The following is a 21,452-nucleotide window of genomic DNA, read 5'->3' on the forward strand; positions in this document are numbered from 1 at the left end:
GTCCCCCAGGGAGGAGGTCACATATAGTTCCTTGTAATCGGTTCCCTCTTTCCTACCCATTCTCCCTTTACCCTCCCTGTTTCGCCACTCAACCGCCCTCTGCCAGAGCTTCTTCCACCAAAACTACCCCCTCCTTTCATGGTCCCATAATTTGATTGCTGTTGTCCACTGTAATTTCCAGAATCATTATACTTCCCACCACCACCATAGTTCCCACCGCCAAAATTTCCTCCCTCATTGTAACCATCTTATCCTCCACCTCCACCACCATATCCACCACCTTGGTTTCCATATCCTGGTCCTCCACCACCACAGCCCCCTCTACTACTATAACCGGGACCTCTGCCATAGTTGCCACATCACCTCCAAATCCATTATCACCACCATCACCTCCTCCATAACTACCTCTGCTGCCACCACCTCCACCACAATATCCTCCTCTTCTACCAAAGTTCCCCCCATGGCCAAAGTTCCCTCCACGACCTCCAAAGTTTCCTCCACGACCCATAAGGTTGCCAGGTCCACCTCCACGACCTCTCTGTGATCCAGCAGACTGTATCTCTTGTTTTGAAAGCGCCTTTTTCACTTCACAATTATGCCCATTAATAGTGTGGTATTTCTGAACAACAAATTTATCAACTGTATCATGATCATCAAAAGTTACAAAGGCAAATCCTCTCTTTCCCCACTCTGCCTGTCCTCCATGACTTTTATGGTTTCAATTTTGCCATACTTTTCAAAGTAGTCTCTCAAGTTAGATTCTTCTGTGTCTTTTATACCACCAACAAACATTTTCTTCACTGTTAAATGGGCACCAGGCTTAATAGAATCCTTTCTTGAAACAACTCTCTTTGGTTCCACTACACGCCCATCAACCTTGTGTGGCCATGCACACATTGGTGCATCCACCTCTTCAACACAGGAGGAAGTCACAAAACCAAAGCCCCTGGAACGTTTTGTTTGGGGGTCTCTCATCATCACACCATCTGTGAGTGTGCCCCATTTCTCAAAATGTTCTCTTAAACTATCGTCTGTAATTTCAAAGCTCAGACCACCAATAAACAGTTTTTGCAACTGCTCAGGTTCCTTTGGATCATGACCACCCCCCCTTCCACCACCACCCCCCGCACCCCCCGTGGCAGCAGCACTGGCTGCCGGAGTCGGGCTGGGGACGACCGGACAGCGGTTTTACCTCCATTTTGAGACCGGACTCGCCTCTTCCAACTCGAGTTCAATATGAGACCGACTTGGACAGACTTTTGTTAGACTCAGCTTCACCAGTTACAAGCTGTGCGGCCTTAGAGGAACTACTTTGCTTCCTTGCCCCTCATTTTCCCTCATCTTTGAATGGGAATAGTAATAATACAGTGACACCTGTGAGAGCTGGAACTTGATCGGATTGCCTTTTTTGGGGTCTTGCAAGTTTTCTGTCTTTGACAGATGAGGTTTTACCATGTTTCTATCACTCTTTATTAGTGTAACTATTTGAGTATTTCTTCTCTGTCAGGTTCCTGCCTTACACAGATTCGGACTGTCTCAGGTTTTACTGCATTTGCCTCACAGGGTTTTCTTTTTTGGTATTGTGAAACACACGTGAGTGTATATGAAAGGCACTTACCACAATTTCTACACAGGGTAAATGCTGGCTAAAAGAAGATGATCCTAAGATTAATTTGACACCCATCCCCTATGTGTGCTATATGCCAGGCTCCTTACAGGATGCTGGGGAGACGGGTATAAAGCTGTGGTTCTGACTTGGAGCTGCTTGTCTTCTGGTTACCTCTCCGGACACTGGTTTTGTTCTGCACAGTCATACTTCAACAAATCAAGGAGCTTCCTCAGGGAGTAGTCTAGCGGGGATCCAGCCCTGATGTGGTAGGGTTACATGATCTCCTGTCAACTTGAGTGAAGGGGTGGAGTCTAGCCTGTCAATCAGGTCATAGCCAATAATGCCTCTGTGTGGGCATGGCCTTCTCCTTAGGATTCTGGGAACTCCTGTCTTCCTCCCTGGAGGTGGGACACACACTCTCTCTGCCTTCCCTTTCCTGCTGTTGAGGCACTCAGAGAGCTGTAGAAGCCATGTGGAGACCTGCGCCAGTGTTGAGATGCTTCTACTGCCGCTGGATCCACAAGACATCTACTCACTGACCTGTGACCTTCCTGCATTTGGCGTCATTGCATGTACTGGGTGAGTCTATAGAGGAATTTATAGACAAGTATCGGACATGTGGGCTTGTACTGGGTGAGTCTATAGAGGAATTTATAGACAAGTATCGGACATGTGGGCTTGTACTGGGTGAGTCTATAGAGGAATTTATAGACTAGTATCAGACTTATGGACTTGATCTGGACTAGCCTGGGATGTTTTCTCAATATACAATTGTTCTTTGATATAAAGTTCTTTTAAACATGTTTTTATTTATTTAATATCAAGTTCTTATACACATATGAGTGTCTATATGAATTTGTTTCTCTAGTCAACACAGACTAACACATTAGATGTCTCCTGGGCAACACTTACCTCTGGTGAAACTGCCCCAGCTCCTCCTCCAGACCACTCCCCTCCACAGGGCCAGCTTTCCGCACTGTTGAGGGGCAGAGGGTGGTCTGCCTCACTCTGCACTAGGATGCCGACATCTATAATAATCTCTTTTGGCTGCCTCGCATATTTCCATATCTGGTCCTGAATATTCCTTCCCTCTTGTCTCCTTCACTCTATTGAGCTGTGAATTTGCATGTTTGAAAGAAGATAGGAGAGAGTTAACATAGAAATCAAGCTATTGCATTGTGAAAATCTGCAAAAGACCTTTTTCAAATGTCAAAAAGGACTAAGGTACACCTAACCCAAGCTCTAGTATTCTCACTCTTCTCATATGCATGTGAAAGATGAACATGAATGAGGAAGAATTAAGAATTAATAGCTGTTGAATTATGTGGTGTTGGTGAAGAATCTTGAATATACCATGGCTTGCCAGAAGAATGAAGTCTGTTTTAGAAGCAATATGGTCAGGATATTCCTTAGAAGCAAGGGTAGTGAGAGACTGTCTCATGTACTTTGGACACATCATTAGGAGTCCATGGAGAAGGACATGATGTGAAAAAGAGGAAGACCCTCAACCAGGTAGATTGACACGGTGCTTGCCACAATGTTTTCAAACATAGTAATGATTGTGAGGGCCCGCAGGATTTGGCAGTGTTTCAGTCTGTTGTACATATGAGTTGGGACTGACTCAGTGGTACTCAGTAACAGCAGCAGCAGCAGCAACAAACCTCTATGGCCAGAGAACTTTTTGAAGAATTAGTCTGCATCTTGGAAACAGTTATTAACTTTCCACAATAAGTTCTTAAGTAGGAATCTACTCCCTACCTTTAAGTATAATTGTATGGCTTACCATCATACAATTATAGGAAGTATAAAATACCAACTCCTCATCATGGTTACAAAATCTTTCATGATCTGACACCTGCATGCCATGGCAGCCTCACTTCCTGCACTGTCTCCTTCTACATTCTGACCAAAGTGGCCTTTTTACTCTTCCTCAGACAGAAGGCCTTTGTGGCATAGTGGTTATGCATTTGGACTGTGATCCACATGGTTGGCAATTCAAAACCACTAGCATCTCTGTGAGAGTAAGACTGGGCTTTCTACTTCCGTAAACACTTAGTCTTGGAAACCCACAGGGGTCACAATGAGTACTACTCTTGATGGCTTGGAATACTCTCCCCTTATCTTCTTGTAACTTTGCTCTTTGTCATTCAGATCCCAGCTCTGCCCTTAGGTGTAGGTCCTTTTCCCCCTGCAAGCTAAGGAGCCCTGGTGGAGTATTGGACTGCTAACCACATGGACAGTGCTTCAAACCAACCAGCAGCTCTGCAGGAGAAAGATGAAGCTGTCTGCACTTACAAAAATGGATAACCTTAGAAACCCGGTAGAGATACAGTCATCCTCTGTTGGAATTGACTTAGTAGCATTTGGTTCCTTTACTCTAGTCCCTGGGTTTAGTACAAAGAAACTACTCATGCCACCAGCACATTGCCCTGGTATTTTCCTTGTTTGCTTCTTGTTGACTCTTTTCCCTCCACTGCCATGCTCACAAATGTATTCCTAGTGCCCCGAACAGTTTCTGGAAAATACTAGATGATCAAACAACATGTGTTGAGTGAGTGAGCTTGTGAATGAGCATGTGTTCTGTTATCTTACTATGCAGAAGTAGGGAACACAGGTGTTCACATTCATACCCTAAATGTAGTTAAAGTATTTAAAAATATTTATTGTTCATTACTAAATGTGCTCCTTTGTTCCTACACCATCATTTGGAACTTTCTGGGGCGAGGTCATATTCATTTTCCTTCATTTTATGCGGCTTTCTTCCTGGAGTTTTGTTATTGGCTAGGGGAGTTTGTGGTTGCTGGGTCTTGGACATTGATTTTTCAGGGTTTCTATTATAAGAAAGCAAGCTCTAGTGCATTTTCTTGGAATAAAACATGGACACAAAAGCTCACCAGGACAAGGTAAATTTATCCCACCTTGATTTTCTACCAACACTTTTTGCAATATTAAATTCTTAGACGAGGGAATTAGACAAGAACTGACAATGGCCAGGTAGAAACAAATTCACATAATGTGAGTGGGCAGTAGGGTGGGATATGGGGAGGTCAAAGCACTTCTCTTTGTGACAGTGGCCAGGTTTTTGATGGCACCTGTTGGCAATGTGAGACCCTGGATTAATGACTTTTCCCTGCTCAGAGGGACTGTAATCTGGGAAGCTACAGGAATTGTAGGAGGGACTGCTGTGTGCTGGTGGACCCATCTGGTGATGTCTAGGCAATCCTTTCACTTTGCTAGTGATCGATGTAAGTACCTTGGAATAAGGAGGAGGTTGGGACCCCAGTTACCTTTGCAAATGTTTGAGTCCTAACTGTTGTCAGATCTCAACAACTTGGTCCAAATCTCAGGAGATGTAGGTGAACAAATCAGGGCAACAGAGAGATAGATTAGTGTGTGTAGTTCTAAAAAAATTCTGTATGAACTGAGAACAGTAACACTGCAGGTGCTCATTCCTGGAACTCCTTTTCTCCCACCTTAAAACTACCTTCTTTTCTTTTCTTATGAGTTTTATGGTTCAAAGCTACCAGCCGATCTGAGGGAGAATGATGAAGCTTTCTACTCTCCTCTAAAGAGTTGCAGTCTCAAATCCACAGAGGCAGTTCTTCTTTGTCCTATAGGGTCACTCTTAGTCAGCATTGACTCCATGGCAGTGAGATTAGCTATATAGTTAAGGGTGCCTGGTGGCACTGTGTACAGTTCACTCCTTGGCAGAAAGATAAGGCTCTTGTGAAAATGTACAGTCTTGGAAACCCTATGCAGGGTCACTATGACTTGGACAATTCTTTGTCAGCTTTCTCCTTGCTTATTTTCCTTCTCTGAAGGATTTAGCTTTATGGCTCATTTAGGAACTTGGCCATACTTGATACCATTTTAAAGCTGCTATCTTAACTTGCCAGAGTTACTGACCATCCTTTATTTCTGTAGCATAATCTTTGTTTAAGCTTAACAAGAAGTCAGCTTTTAGAAAAGGATTTTTTTTTTTTAAATGAAAGAATTTTAGCTTTTATACTAGCAAGACAGGCATTTGAAGGTTCTGGGGCCAGAAGGTGGCTTTTTGGTAAAAGAGCGAGTGACTCTTGAGTAACTTTTTCTAGGATCAAAAATCATTACTAAGCCTCTCCTCCCTTCTTTTACCTCGCTTCGTCAGTCTTTTCTGAACTAAATGATGATCCCTGTTCCTTTCATCTCTTTTTCAATTGCACTGTATGCCAGCCCTTGTCTTGTTTCTGCAATACGTGTTCAAAGGAGTGCGGTTTTTCAGTGTTTCTTACAGCTGTCTTCTGGGTCACTGTTTTGTTAATGCGTTAGGCTCCATCTCTGCCGGTAGAAATGTCGTTCGGATGGGTTAAATCCACTGTCACATTCTTTACCCCTTTTTAACTACCGATGGCCCTATGTTCCTATGATAAGGTGACCAGATTTTAACATTGGTAAAGTGGGACAAAAGTGGGACACCATTGATAAAAGTCACCTTATCCTATGATGCTGTGTTAGTCCAGGTAGGCTAGAGAAGCACATCTATAGCAACTCAGATGTGTATAAGAGCGTTTTATATAAAGGGTCATTGTACATTAAGAAGGCATCCCATCCCAGTCTAGTCCAGGCACATAAGTCCAGTATTAACCCATATATCTGATACAGATCATAAAGTCCTCTTCAAACCCATGAAACACATGCAATGATGCCCAATGAGGACGATCATAGGCTAGTGGGTAGAAAGCCTTTGGATCCAGTGGCGTTGTAAGCATTTCGACACTGGCAGTGTTCTCCACATGGCTTCTCCAGTTCCCAGGACACGGGGTCTATCAGCATAGTGCCATGTGTCTTGTCAGTAGAGAGTGTCCAAGGGAGTGAGCAGAGTCTCTTCCACCTTCAAGGAGGAAGAACCAGATTTCCCAGAATCCTCGGGAGAAAGCCATTCCCACACCGAGGCCTCATTGGCTATGATCTGATTGACAGGCTAGACTGCACCCCTTCACTCTTAATCCTCTCATGTCCCAAATTGACACCAGATTATGTAACTACCACAGATGCCTAATCAGTTTTAAACGTTTATTTATATAATAAAACCCAAACCAAACTCACCGTCATACAGTCAGTGCTGACTCATAGCAACCCTCAGGACAGGCTAGAACTGCCTCTCTGAGTGTCTGAGACTAAGGGTTTACGTAAGTGAAAGGCCATTCTTTCTCCTGAGGAACGGCTGGTGGTTTCAAACTGCTGATCTTGCAGTTAGCAGCCCAATGCATAATCACTACGCCAAATAGAATGTAAAATATTATTACACTATTGCATAATAGTAATACAAATAAGCATGTTAATAGAAATATAATAAGCATATTACTATCTATGTTTTCCTTTTAGACTGAGGAGATTTTTTGGGGGGGGGGTTGAAAATTTAACAACTGACATTTCTTTAACTTGCATAGATTTCTTCTTTTCTTAAGTTGTGAGAACTTCTTCTAAACAGTTGCCAATCTATTCACAAGATTGTGCTCACCGGGATTTGGAGACTAGGCCTCCCAGCCCTGCCCTCATATACGGCACTTAGGGTCTGATAGAATAATAGATGGCTGGTTATGGGAGCAGCACTGAGGTATCTCCCCTAACACACCACATCTCACCCTCCTTCCAAGGAAAGGAAGCTTCTCTAAGAGGATCCATCCTGTTTCATGCAAATGCCCTCCAGTGCAAGCACAATTCAGGAGGAATAAAGAGAGGTAGAATTTGTGATTTTTTTTTCTTTCTTTTTTTTAAGGGGCCTCAAAGCTCTTAAAATAAACCTTAAAAAATCTGGTGCGCAGAGCCTCTGCTCTGAAAGCAGACCAGTTGCAATCCTGGTGCAGTGATGCTTTCCTTCTTTCCTTTGATCTTTCCCCAGTTTTCTCTCTCAATTTATTTTAACATCTCCTTTCATGGTTTTACCTTTCTAGAAAGTCTATTCAGGCCTTCCTTGCTGGCTCCTGGCAGGAGGAGCAGCAGGGCTTCCAGCCCTAATGTATGGTTTGCATTGCTTCTCCATCCCCTCTGTGCTGCCCCAGTTCTCCTTCCTCCTGTCAGTCTTCAGCCACCCCTCCCCCAGCAGAGTGGACAGTGCTTCTTGGAGTAGCATGGAGCTGTGGAATTTGGTGGCTTCAGAACTAACAGCCTAGTGATCTGGATGCCTAGTGATCTGATTGGGATGCCGTGGGTCGGAGCCAGTTTTGTGCCTCTGCTGCTAGAGGAGTAGATGGGGCTCTTTTACTTATTTTAGTTTAGTTTAGAGTTAATACATATATCATTCCATAGTTCAATCACGTCAAGAGAATAGTACATACAATTGCTACCACAGTCAGTTTCCAAACATTCTTTTATTTCTTGGTACTGTGGTTCCCCTTACTGGCCAGCTCCCAGCCCGGGTGACACCTGCTGCTGGGTGGGGGGGTTCGGGTGGGGTGGGGAGAACTCTTTACCATGGCTGATTTGAGGCATTATCTTATGAAGTTATAAAATAGCATTTGCAGAGCAAGATGTCAGCTACTCTCCCTACCATTCCCATGGAACAAGTCGACCTTTCAGTTACATTGAAAAACAGGTCTTGGGGGCCCATTTGAAGAGTGCTAAAGCAGTAATTAGGATTGGGCAAAGACAACTGATTTGGAGCCAGAATATTTTAATGAGAAGTTTATAAGATCAGAATCTGCTGATAAGTAGGAGTTTGGGCAGCTTTGTTCTCTTCTCACTTTATTCCTTCCTTTTTTGCATTAGTTTTGGCTGTCTCTCCCAGACATGGGAATGCTCTTGGTGGTAGGATGAAGACCTTTCTGGTGACAGCTTGCTGAGATTGAGGCAGGTGGAGGGAGCAGGGGTGGGCTGCCTTCAAGCCCTCAGAAAACCACACCCATTGACATGGGGTTGATTCCAACTCGTAATGATCCTCTATAGGGTTTTGGTGACTGTACATCTCTAGGGGGACAGATAACCTCTGCTTTCTCCTGCAGAGCGACTTATGGGTTTGAGCTGCTGACATCACTGGTAGCAGTCCAGTGCTTACCCTACAGCGCCACCAGGGCTCCTGTGAAAGACAAACCTCCCTGCCTTCAAGGTCACTGTAACTCAACGGTCCTGTAGGACAGAGTAGAACTGTCCTCTGGGTTTCTGAGACTACATCTTTCTGGGAGCTGAGAGCCTTATCTTTCTCCCTCTGTGTGGCCCACTTATTCCACCAGGAGTTGTAAGGGCTCCTATAGGGACTGTTAAATCTAAGAGTTGGGGTTCTTCTGGGGGATGGGTAAACTTGCTTTTATTTCTAAATTCATTTGTATCCCCTGGGGCATTAAGGGCTGACTGTACTTTTGGATGATTCTCTTTGAGGAAATGAAGAATGGGAGGTATTTTCAGTTCTAAGAACAATTTTGCCAATCGTAGAAGTTTAAGGCAAAAATTTATGGATATGTGTTTTTAATTAAGGACTTCTCTAGGTCACAATGGTAGGATCCCCCTACAATTCAGGCAGGTGGTACCATATGGTAGTGGAGACCTTGGGCTTTGGAGTCTATCTACTTTCTAATTCTGGGTCTGCCACTGACCAACTGTGTGACAGAACTTGGGACAGAAACCACTCAGTCTTAGCTTCCTCCCCTGCAATAATGGTACTCAGGATGTAGGATTTTTGTGAGCCCAATTGACAAGCCTAAGTAAATCTCTCACTGCTAGCTGTAAGTATGATCCAAGGGTGTTTCTGAGAAATAAGATCAAACCTTTTTGACAGGAGAAAAGAAAGTAGGAAGTTGCTAGGAGAACCTTGGAGGAAGTTCGAGGGATGGAGGCGAGGGAAAAAATCTGGATAGTCTATAGGAAAAACAACAACAAAACAGTAACATTCATATGTGTAAGAAAGAACTTTGTATCAAAGTAATTTTATATCAGAAAGGTATTTCAGCCCAGTCCAACTCAAGTTCATGGGTCCGATGGTAACCAGAGCCCTCTTCAGACTCAGTAGCTGGAGGCTGATGATGCAGAAAGGTGAGTTAGGAAATGGGAGATCACAGGCCAATGGGTGCAGAGTCATGTGGATCCAAGGTTGATGGGAACATAACAGTGTGTCGACAGCTCCCAGAGTCACTGGGCGACATAGGGCTGCCGTGGAGGCAGACACCACAGAATCCCAGCAAGGAGGGGAGGGCGAAGGGCCAGAGAGAGGTGTTCCCAGTGTCTCTTATAAAAAGGCTGCACCCTCAAGTAAGCATCACCAGGCTACCACCTGATACTTTGGACTCCAGTGGTACCTCCACACAGATATCATTAAGTTGGCATAAAATCTAACTACTATAAGAGCAAACAAACAAAAAATAGATGAACTCTGGATACTCTAATGATAACTTTTGTTTTGCTGCATTTGTATGTTCTAAGATTCCCCCTGCACTAGTCCACCAAGGTCATTGATTGTTCTCTCAGGGACCCCAACCTGGTTCTGTTGGCTCCTCAGCAAAGACTTAATAGCCACAATGGCCACAATTACAAAGGGATCATTATTTTAAAAACAACAACACCTTATTACTTTGTTTTTGTCACTTGCACTATGAAGTGTTATAAATAACCAAAGCTGGGCTATGTTAGTTGAAATATGCTTGAAAAGTACCTTTTGGCATGTTGTACCTTTGCCCTGACAATATGTTGGTGAGAGGGTTTGTTAATTCTGGAATTGGTTAACCTGAGGTACATGTGAACCTGCGTGCTCACACCAACTCTCATCCCAAAGGCCTCGTGGAGGGTCTCCTCTTGACTCACTTCTTCTGTTCACAGGAACTTCACTGTTTCTGAGAAGTTACTAAGTGGTGAACAGCACTGAGAAACAGTACGTCTCAGGGGCTGGAGGGGAAATGGAAACACTGCGCTGGTCAGGGACTTCTGGGCTGGTATTTCTCTCCAAATAGATCTATGGGAAAGAATAAATTGTGGCTTGGATGGAACAGAATGACAGAGGTCAAGAGCCTCTCAATGTCTTGGAAAGCAATTAATTGCAAACAAATACATTAGACGAAAGCCTTTGACAGTTGGTTTCGCTCTCTCATAAAAGATGTTGGACACAGACTCTCTCTCTCTGTGTAATTTAATATGGACACTAAGATGTTGGTTCAGATTCTGATAAAAGAAGCCTTTGCTGTGATGGTAAAAGAAGAGCGGCTCGTCTGGGAACTGCAGCAGAGGGATGTCCAATACCAATTGCATCAAGTGCCCAGGGTCACTCACAGTAGATCTGGCTTGGGTAGGTTATATACAAGGAGAGAGTGAGGCACCAGGTCCCAGGAGTACGCTTGGCGACACAAACATGTACATTCAAAGCCTGGCTTTGGTATTGCTAGCTGAACATACTAATTTTTTGGTGACTACTGTAAAATTCTGTAGACATAGTTCTTAAAACAGCAGAAATTTATCATCTCACAATTCTGGAACTTAGAAGTCTGAAAATTGGTACCACTGGGCTGAAATCATGGTGTAGACAGGGCTGTACTTCCTCCAGTCCCCAGGGAAGAGTCTGTTCTTACATCTCAGCTTCTGGTGGCTGCCAGCATTTTGGCTGTGGCCACATCTCTCTAGTTTCCAAGGCCAACATTTTACACTTCTCTTAGTTTCGTCTTTCTCGTCTTCTCTATGTACCTCTCGTAATAAGGATACTTGTAATCTCTCTTATAAAGACACTTGTTATTGCATTTAGAGTCCTCCCACAAGTAGCAGTTATAGGGATCAATTGGAACCTGATGTTTGGTAGCTATTCTGCTTACCATCTTGGGTGATGTTGGCCATGTAATTTACACCAATCAGCTTGATCCTTTATGAAACAAAATGGCAATCATTTGTACTGAATTGCCATGAGGCTTAAATCAAATCATGCCAGTTACGTAGTTGGTGCCTAGTACTTAGCAAGTATTAATATATTTAACATACATATAAATATTCAATTATCTTAAAAAAAACACCTATTTGTGAATTAGGTGAAGGCTTCCAGAGAAGATCATTAGTTTTACATTCAACAGCTCATCCACATTTTGTTTCAGTTCATCTATTGCCATCCCCTCAATGTACCATCCCCTATTCTACTTTCTCCCTGTGTTTCCTGTTTCCGTCCCTTGCCCTTTCCTAGCCCTCTGAACTTTGCCCTTGGGCAATTGCTGCACCTCTTCTTTCCACCTGATGAGGAGAGACCAATGGGTTGCACCTCCATCATCTTTTTTAATAAAAAACTTTTTATTTAACTTTTCATTGTGAATTAGTTTAGATCATCATTTTTGTATTCAACAATTTGTCAAACTTTCCAATGGCTTGCTCCTCTTTCATAATTTTATTTTTTGCTCATATCTCTTTTGTTGGATATTATCCTTCCCTTCACCCAAGTTAACACCTGTCTACTCTCTAGCCCAGGCGTCCTCAAACTATGGCCCACGGACCACATGTGGCCCACCAAGAACATTTATCCGGCCTGTCAGGTGTTTTTGCCCCATTTGTTTTTCACTTCAAAATAAGATATGTGCAGTGTGCATAGGAATTTGTTCATAGTTTTTTTTTTAAACTATAGTCTGGCCCTCCAACGGGTCTGAGGGACAATGAACTGGCCCCCTGTTTAAAAAATGTGAGGACCCCTGCTCTAGCCTATTGCTTCCCCTTCCCTCCCTCCCCTCCTTCATAACTATCAAAGGCTGTTTCTTTTGATGAGAAAACCTTTTATTGATTATTCTCCATTAGCTTAATTTTAATTTCTCCATGAACTCTTTGAAGCCCCTTGTATATTATATTGTTAGTTGCTGGTAGTCAGCCCCCTGCTCATAATGACTGCCACAGAGTAGAAGTGTTTCATAGGATTTTCTTGGCCGTATTCTTTCTGGGAGAAGTTCATCAGGCCTCATGGAGTCTCTAAGTGGGTTCAATGCTTAAACCTTTAGGATAGCAGCAAATTGCAGATAGCTTTCAGTACTCAGATTCCCTATATATAATGGAATCTATTTTAAAAGCTATAAAAAGTATTGTTATAAAAGTGTAGACCCATTATTAAGTGAAAATTTGAATATGTGAAGCTATTAATTCTTAAGATAACCTCCATCTAGGTCTATGTGGTTCTGAAAGCAGTGTTTCTATCTCTCTAACCCTTCCCTCCAAATGTCTACGGTCTTCAATTTGCGCTGAGTCAAAACAGCAGTTTTGGCACCCTAGAGGGACTCGAATTGTGCTCCTTTTCAATCTTCGCTGAGTTTTGGACACAGACATATGACGGCAAGATCAGGCCTGTAGGGTGGTTGGAGTAAAGTTTCCCAATGTTGCTACCCTCAATGAGCAGGTGCATTGTTGTGGTGGGAAAAAAATGTCTTGGTGCAACCTTCTTGATTTTTTTTCTCACCAACGCAGTTTTAAATTTTCATAAACCCACTTCATTGAGATTAAGAAGGCAGATTTACCCAAGGATAAAGTTCAGAAGGGTGGGGAAGGAAGGAGCAAAGTAAACAGGAAGCAGTAGGATAAGAGATGTTATGTTGTAAGGGTTACACTCAATGATAGGAACAAAATGTGTGTGAATTGTTGAGTGAAAAACTAATCTCTGTAAACCTTCAACTAATTCACAATAAAAACCGCCTCCTCCCTTTTTAATCTTCATCAGAAGCCTCAATAATTACCTTTTGTTCTTCAAGGGCATCTATCAATTATATTAAAAAGTCACCACAGTCTTTTTCCCCCAACAGTTTTATTGGCATATAATTCACATATCACACAATTCAGTAGTTCAATCACATCAAGAGAAATTATACAGTCACCATTACAATCAGTTATAGAATGTTTTCTTCAATCTTGTACTCATTATTATTAGCTCCCCATTTCCCCTAAACCTCCCCTGCTGTACCCTCAAGGGATCATTGATCCAATTATCTCTGGATTTACCTGTCCTGGATTTTATATACGAAAGTCATTTACAGACAAACAACAGCAGCCAACTAACAAGAATAACAAAGTAAAAGAAAAACCTTGATCAAAAAGGAAGCAGAAAATATTAAAAATTAGAACAAATGTAAATGGATCAAGAGGAAGATCAAATGATAGGGTGCTAAATTTTAACCCAACTGCACCTGCAACTGTCCACTTCCAATGCAAGCAACCCTATTCACTTCCCTGGTCTATGGTCAGAGGGGGATCCCTAGGGCTTAATCCACGTGTATTTCCCATTCACTTTTTTTTAAATCAAAACATTTGAAATGAGTCTACAGGGAGAGCAAGTGATAAGATATATTCTTTTAAAAAATTACATTCTCACCTAACTACGTGTGCCATAATTGACTTTACAATGTTCCCTTCTCTGATAAAGGGCTATTCACATACCTCAACGATGATCAGAAGGGAAACATCAGAGGCTAAATCCAAGTGTAGACCCAGCAAATGGAGGTGGGGCTTCCACTGTCATCCATAGCTTTCTGAAAACCAGGCGTTCACAATTTAAGTTCTCATACGTTCCCTCCTTCAAATTTGGATTATGTTATTTATAATCCTGGGTCACACAGGCTGGTATACTCCTTACATGTAGACTTAGTTGACACCTTATTTAGATGGCTAGTTGTTTGAAAACAAGCCTTTAAGACCCCAGCCACTATTCTTTCCGATAGTTTCTTCACCACACTTTGCTATACCTATAAGGGGAGTACCCCCCAAAATTGGAATTATGCTGGGTGGAGCAGAGCTTTTGCAGTACACATTTTTCCTGTTAGGTGAGCATTGAGCAACTTGCTCTGAGTTAGTGTACCCATTGCCATTGCCTGGGAAGGTTCTCTCTGGTCACAGTGAACTGTTTTGTAAAAGCAGTGTCGCTCAAATCTTGTTTTTTTGTGATGGCCGATTTAAGAGAACAGTGTACGGCTGTGAAATTTTCTTTCCTGCTCAGGAAAATGCCACAGAAACAGTTGTAATGTTGAACACAGCTTACAAGGACAGCGCTATAGAAAACACTCAAGTATACGAGTGGTTTTCTCATTTCAAAAAAGGTGAAATGTCAATTGATGACAAACCTTGTTCTGGACATCCATCAACTTCCCTAATGGACAAAAATGTGGACTCGTTCCACCAGGTCAGACTGTTAGTCAAGCTTTCTATTTAGAGCAGCAGTTCTGAACCTGTGGGTTGTAACCCCTTTGGGGGTCAAACGACCCTTTCACAGGGGTCACCCAATTCATAACAGTAGCAAAATTACAGTTATGACGTAGCAACGAAAATAATTTTATGGTTGGGGGGGGGGGTCACCACAACATGAGGAACTGTATTAAAGGGTCACGGCATTAGGAAGGTTGAGAACCATTCCTTTTTGATCAAGGATTTTGTTTTACTTTGTTATTCTTGTCTCTGGATTTACTTGTCTTGGATTTTATATACGAAAATCATTTACAGTGTACAACAAAAGCCTGATTTGTGGTAGAAGGGGGGCTGTTTTTGCTACCACAACAATGCACCTGGTCACACAGCCATCTCAGTATAGCAATTTTTGGCAAAAAATAGCATGCCTCTTTTGCCCCACGCACCTTTCTCACCTGACCTGGCTCCTGTGACTTCTTTTTGTTTCCTCAAATGAAGAGGGACATGAAAGGACAGTGATTTGACAACATAGAAGGGGTGAAGCAAAAATTGAGGGAGGTGCTGTCAGTCATCCAAACAGATGAGTTTGAAAAATGTTTCCAAGAATGGAACCACAGATTTGACAAATTAATTAAGTGTAAGGGAGAGTACGTTGAAGGCAATAAGGTTGTTTTGTAAAAAAATTTAAATACATAGCTTTGAAAAATATCTTCCAGTTTTTTGGGTGCCCCCTCGTATATCTTCAGTGATCTCTTCATGAAGTCAAACATCAAGCAGAGCCATGTCATAAGAAGTAATTGTTTTTAGATTGGGGCTAGAATTAAGTGTAAGCCTTAAATCCATTCATGCCTTTATGTTTTATATATATCTCTGGTTTACCTTAGAGACAACATTGTCATTTAATGTGTGAGAACATTATAAATCATCCCCCTGGGGCATCACTTCCACTGCCAATCAAGTCAATGTTGACTTATAGCGATCCTATAGGGCAGAGTAGAACTACCCCTCTGAGTCTCTTAGCCTGCACATATTCACAACCTTTTCAATGAATGTCTGTATCTTGAATTTAACTGAACCAGCAGATTCCCTTCCTGGTGGCAGAGTAGTTACATATTGGGCTGCTAACTCCAGGACGAGAGTTCTAATCCACCTGCTGCTCTTTGGGAGAAAGATGAGGTTTTTTATTCCCATCAAGAGTTACAGTTTAGAAACCCACAGGAGCAGTTCTCCTGTATCCTATTGTGTCACTGAGTTGGAATCCACTTGATGGCAGTGAGAGGAGAGAGAGGAGAAGATCCTCTCAGACGCTGCTGTTCTGATTGGGCGTTCTACTCTATTATATTGGGTCACTGGGTTGGAATCGATTCAATGGCACATTATTTTTATTTGCTATCTTCTGAAGGAAGAGAACTAGTTCCTTACGCGATCATTTGACAGTTAATCCTTTTATGTCCCCTCACCTATGTCCCCTTAGCCTCGGGTTTTCCGACCATTACCCTCCATGGTCAGCAGACATCCAAGGGGCCATGGGGACACCCAAGGCCACCAGGTCCTTCCTTATCATTTCTCATGGCTTGGGCTCTTTGGGAATCGGCTTCCTGCTTCAGAAGTTACAACCTGGCTCTTCTTGTACCCATACATTTAGGAAGGCCCTCGGACTCTGGGATTACTCCCAATTGCCATTTAAGACTATTTTGCTGTGTTGCTGCTTTCCTATAGATAATTGTAACTTCATAATGAAGGATGGAAGAATATTATTTTTGCAGTGGCATTTAGAATCCGATAGCTATTAGCCAAAAGGTACGTGTCCCCAGTGAGATACTGTAAATACATTTTATCTGTTCTATTATCTGCTGTTTCATGAACACATCCCTGAAGCATTTTAATCTTGTTTTTCATACTTGTCTTCTAGTGAGGAATTGTTCTGATTTGCAACTTTGGGGGATAATTACTATGTTCATTAATTTCTGTTCTTTTCTTCCCCTCCGTTTATTACTGGTTCCTTGAGAGAGAAAAAATTCCCTAAATCTACACTAACGGGAGACAAGTCACTTGATTAAAAGAGTGTTTTACCACACTGATTTCTCTGGCTCCCTTGGCACAGGGGTGGGAGGGGCTGTGTCAGCATCTCTTTAGCTAAGGTGAAGGTATCGCTGGTCTGGACTAAGACAAGTAAAAGGCTTTTGAGGAGCTCTGTCCCTCTCTTTGTTCCAGTGGGATATTCCTAGGTTGGGAGCAGGAGAGGCTTATATGGTTTTCTTCCTATCCCTCTGCCAGTCATAGACATGAGTTGAGTATGTTTTATGTACAGGAGGACATTATGTGTAGTGTAGGAAGGGGGTATGTTTAATTTGGCTCATTGAGGTGCTCAGAATGTTTCTTTAAAAGAATATATGGCTGGATAGAGGAGGGGTTCTTAGCATTTAGAGGCTGAAGGGCAGGCCAAGGGTTTGGTGCCTGGGGTAAAGCGGAACATTGTAACTTCTCTAGAAATTTAACAGAATTAGGAGCATCCTCATGGGGCTCATGATTCCATCGCATTTTATATCTGCAAAAGGAAGGAGTAGCGGGTGACTGGATTGATGGTTAATTTTGCATTGACGACTTCTTGATATTTGGTCTTGTGATCCCCCTTCCCCTTTTTGCTATAGGCTGGAACTATTATCGTACATATGTTCTGTGCAAGTACAGATGCTTTATAACTACAAAGTGATCATCCAAGATGGAAAATAGCAATTCGGACAAGTTGGCTCAGGATAGGACAGAGTGTGAGTGAGATGCCAGTGAAAATATGAGAAGGAAGAAGGCAGAAAGGATTTAGATGAATTTAGAATAGAGTCCAACTTCAAAATCAAACTCAACTACCATGTAGTTGATTCTGACTCACAGAGAAGTCTAGCTGAGATAAATCTAATTTGGACTAGATAACACATGTACCCCACCATTATGACCATATGACATATGTATGTTATATGCTCTTCTCCTAGAAGTCAAGAGAGGGGATTTGATCATCTTTGCAGCACAGATAATTGAGGTTGATGCCTTGGCTAATGGTTTAGTTTCCACAAGGACTCTAAAATGGGAGAGGCTAGGCATGGGGTGGGCGTCGGGAGTCGAGGTAGAACGGAGGAGCTAACCTGAACACAGACTGACTCAGCCCTTGAGGATACTGTATATAGATGACCTTTTCTGTGTCAGTCAACAAGCTGGAGACAAGGAACATGATTTCTGTCCTTTTGATGCTTAAAGGCCTTGAAGGGGAGAAAGACAGTATAACTAAGGATGTGTTATGAGTGTGGTGAGCAGGGAAGAGCAGGGTGCTGGCGCAGCTCCTCCTCTGGTCAAGTGGGGAGGGTTGGGAAAAACCTCCTAGAAGGGTCTTGTAAACTGGTCTGTGCTGAAATTTTCCAGATAAAAAGATGGAGAAACAGTGTTCTAAGCAATATGAAAGACATATGCAAAGACCTGGAAGTGGGAGGCAAGATGTCTTAGATCATGGGGTCGGAAGGCTGCGTGGGGGAGGAGGGTGGGGTACGGGGGCGTTCTATAAGCCAACTCTAAACTGAGAGAAGATAGAGATGAAGCTGGAGAGCTGGTTATGAAATGCTGCTTTTATCATGATGGCCTCGAAAACCTTTGATTGTTTTCAAGCAGAGGACGATAGGATTGAATTCATGTTCTGGCTATAGAATAATCCGTTTAACATTTAACCAAGCAGTGCACTTGTAATTTGCTGATCGTTTACATCAAGATCCTTTGACACTGCCCCCTTGCTCTAAGCCATTGAGTGGGGAGCTGGGAACACGTTGGCCAACACAGCCTGCCCAAGGCCTGAGTCCCTGCCGTTTGATCTCCGACCCAGAGCCCGAGGCTTTGTTGGTGTGCATGAGCAGTTCAGAACTTGGGCTGCCTGTCTGCAGCTCTTCATGCTCTCACCTCAGAACCCCTTCAGAGCAGCTTAACATTCCTCAGCCGCTGTGCTCGCTACAAATTGGAAAATTTTATGACAATGTCAGATCAGTGGGAAAAGTTTTGAAAAGTAAGATTGAGAAATAAAGACCTCCTTGCCTTTTCTCCCTGCAAGGGAATTTGAAAAAATAGAGAAATTCTAAGTTATATGTTAAATATCCTTGGGGTTTCCTTTCCATCCTTTTTGAAAGTTTTTTTTCCCATTAACCAAAAATCTGACAGAGACGCTTGTGGGCAGATAATTCCTTTTGGCTGGAGCTTAAGCTCCACGTTGTGAGCTTTTTAATTTTCTTTCGTTGGCGGTGGCTTGGGCTCCAACTGTGCAGTCGCCAGAACTCGGCACAGCTCTGTTGCTGGGCAAGTTATCTCTGTGAATCTATGTTTTCTCCTTGTACCTACCTAATGAAAGCCAAATTAAATCAATTTTTAATCAAGTAGATGAATGACGGGTTTTTCTTTAGAAAAGAAAAGCACTAGCTCCCTAAAGTATTGGATACAATAAATAGTGAAGTTTTTATTTGCATGTGTGTCATTAGGCAGGGCTTTAAAATGTCAGGAACACCAGCAGGGTTGTTAAAGTAGTTATTTGGAAAGATGCTATGCCAGAAACTGCCCTCTCCTCGCTTTCATAGCTTGAGTGTGCCTGCGTGTGCCTTCCCAGCACCTTGCACCAATAGATAGATCGGGTGAATGAATGAAGGGACGAATTCGAGTAGGGGTGCCTTTCTTTCCTTTTCCTTCTCCCACCAACACCTCAGCCTGCTCTTAATTTGTTCGTCCATTGTATATTCATTCATCGAACATTTATTCCTGGTGAGGGCCAGTGACAGGGAGAAGGGAAAGTTTCTTTGAATCGCGGCTGGGAAGCGTAGCTAGAGCCTTCTTCCTCAAAATCAATGTTTTGGGAAATATGAGGGGGCTTCAAAAAGTTCATGGAAAACTGACATGATGTTTGAATTCCATAAAAAAAAAAACACCCAGGATTGAAGCCTCCTGTAGGTTTCCATGCTAATGACAACACCAGTGTTATTGTTTGTTAGGCCCCATAGCTACCGTCTGCGCAATAATGAAACACTGCCCAGTGATGCATCATCCGCCCAGTTGTTCCTATGCTTGAGCCCTTTGTTGCAGCCACTGTGCCAATCCACCTCTTTGAGGGCCTTCCTCTTTCACCATTCCTCTACTTTACCAAACATGTCTTTCTCCAGGGACTGGTTGGGCCTGACAACATGTCCAAAGTATGTAACATGAAGTCTGGCCATCCTTGCCTCTAAGGAGCGTTCTGGCCTTACTTCTTCCAACACAGACTGGTTTGCCCTTTTGGCAGTCCCTGGTACTTTCGATATTCTTTGCCAGCACCACAATTAAAATGGACCAATTTTTCTTTGACTTTTCTTATTCTGTGTACAACTTCCGCATGGCTATGACGCAATTGCAGATACTATGGCTGGAGTCAGGCACACCTTAGCCCTCAAAGTCACATCCTTATTTTTTAATACTATAAAGAGGTCTGTGCATCAGGTTTACTCAGTGCAATGTATCTTTGGATCTCTCGATTACTGCATCCCTGAGCACTGATTATAGATCCAAGCATTACACGATCCTTGACAATTTCATTTTTCCCCCATATTATACCTATTGGTCCAGTTGTGAGGATTTTGGTGGTCTTTCCGTTGAATTGTAATCCATACTGAAGGCTGCAATCCTTGATTTTTATCAGCAAGTCTTCCTCACTATCAGCAAGCAAGGGTGTGTCACCTACATATCACGGGGGTTGTTAATAAGCCTTCCTCCAATGCTGGTGTCACATTCCTTTTCATATGATTTAGGTTCTCTTATTATTTGCTCAGGATACATAGTGAATAAAAAAATATGGTGAGAGGATACAACCCTGAAGAATACCTTTACTGATTTTAAACCATGTAGTATTCCCTTGTTCTGTTCAGACAACTGTCTCTTGATCCACATACAGATTCTGCATAAGCACAAGGACATGTCCTGGAATTCCCATTCTTCTCAAAGCTGTCCATAGTTTGTTGTGATCCACACACTTGAATGCCTTTGCATAGTCAATAAACACAAGTAAATATCTTATAATCTCTGCTCTGAGCCAGATTCCATCTGACACCAGCAATGATATCCCTTGTTGCAAGTTCTCTTCTGAATCTGGTCTGAATCTGTTAATGTACTGCTGCAACCATTGTTGGATAATCTTCAGCAACATTTTAGTTGAATGTGATATTAATGATACTGTTCTATAATTTATGCATTCTGCTGGGTCACCTTTGTTTGGAATGGTAACAAATAATGGATCTCTTCCAGTCAGTTGACCAAGTAGTTGTCTTCCATATTTCTTTCCATAAACAAGTGAGTGCTTCCATTGCTTCATCAGCTTGTTGAAACATTCCAATTCATATTCCATCAATTCCTGGGGCCTTGTTTTTGGCTAATGCCTTCAGTGCAGCTTGAACTTCTTCCTTCAGTACCATTGGTTCTTGCTCATTTGCTACCTCCTGAAGTGGTGGAATGTCGACTAGTTCTTTTGGTACAGCGACTCTGTGTTGGTTTCATCCTCTTTCGATGTATCATTCAATGTTTTGTCCTTAGAATCTTTCAATATTACAACTTGAAGCTTGAATTTTTAACATTTTTAATTTATTTTATTTTTTAATTGGGGGATTTTATATCTCCCATCACAATCCATACATTCATCCATTGTGTCAAGCACATTTGTACATATGCCGCCATCATCATTTTCTTTCTTTTTTATTCTTTCTAGAATTCTTAAAAA

General features: G+C 42.4%; 1 protein-coding gene and 1 pseudogene across 2 annotated transcripts in view; one reads left to right on the forward strand and one right to left on the reverse strand.

The window, feature by feature from the left end:
* Positions 1–21,452, forward strand: part of SIL1 (SIL1 nucleotide exchange factor) — a 331,892-nt gene that overhangs the window by 26,181 nt on the left and 284,259 nt on the right. The gene's annotated exons all lie outside the window — the stretch shown is intronic.
* On the reverse strand, positions 72–1,814 carry LOC101647672 (annotated as a pseudogene).

This window comes from Echinops telfairi, unplaced genomic scaffold (genome assembly GCF_000313985.2).
Source record: "Echinops telfairi isolate 266 unplaced genomic scaffold, ASM31398v2 ScPeMD7_7469;HRSCAF=8507_1, whole genome shotgun sequence".
NCBI classification, from domain to species: domain Eukaryota; kingdom Metazoa; phylum Chordata; class Mammalia; order Afrosoricida; family Tenrecidae; genus Echinops; species Echinops telfairi.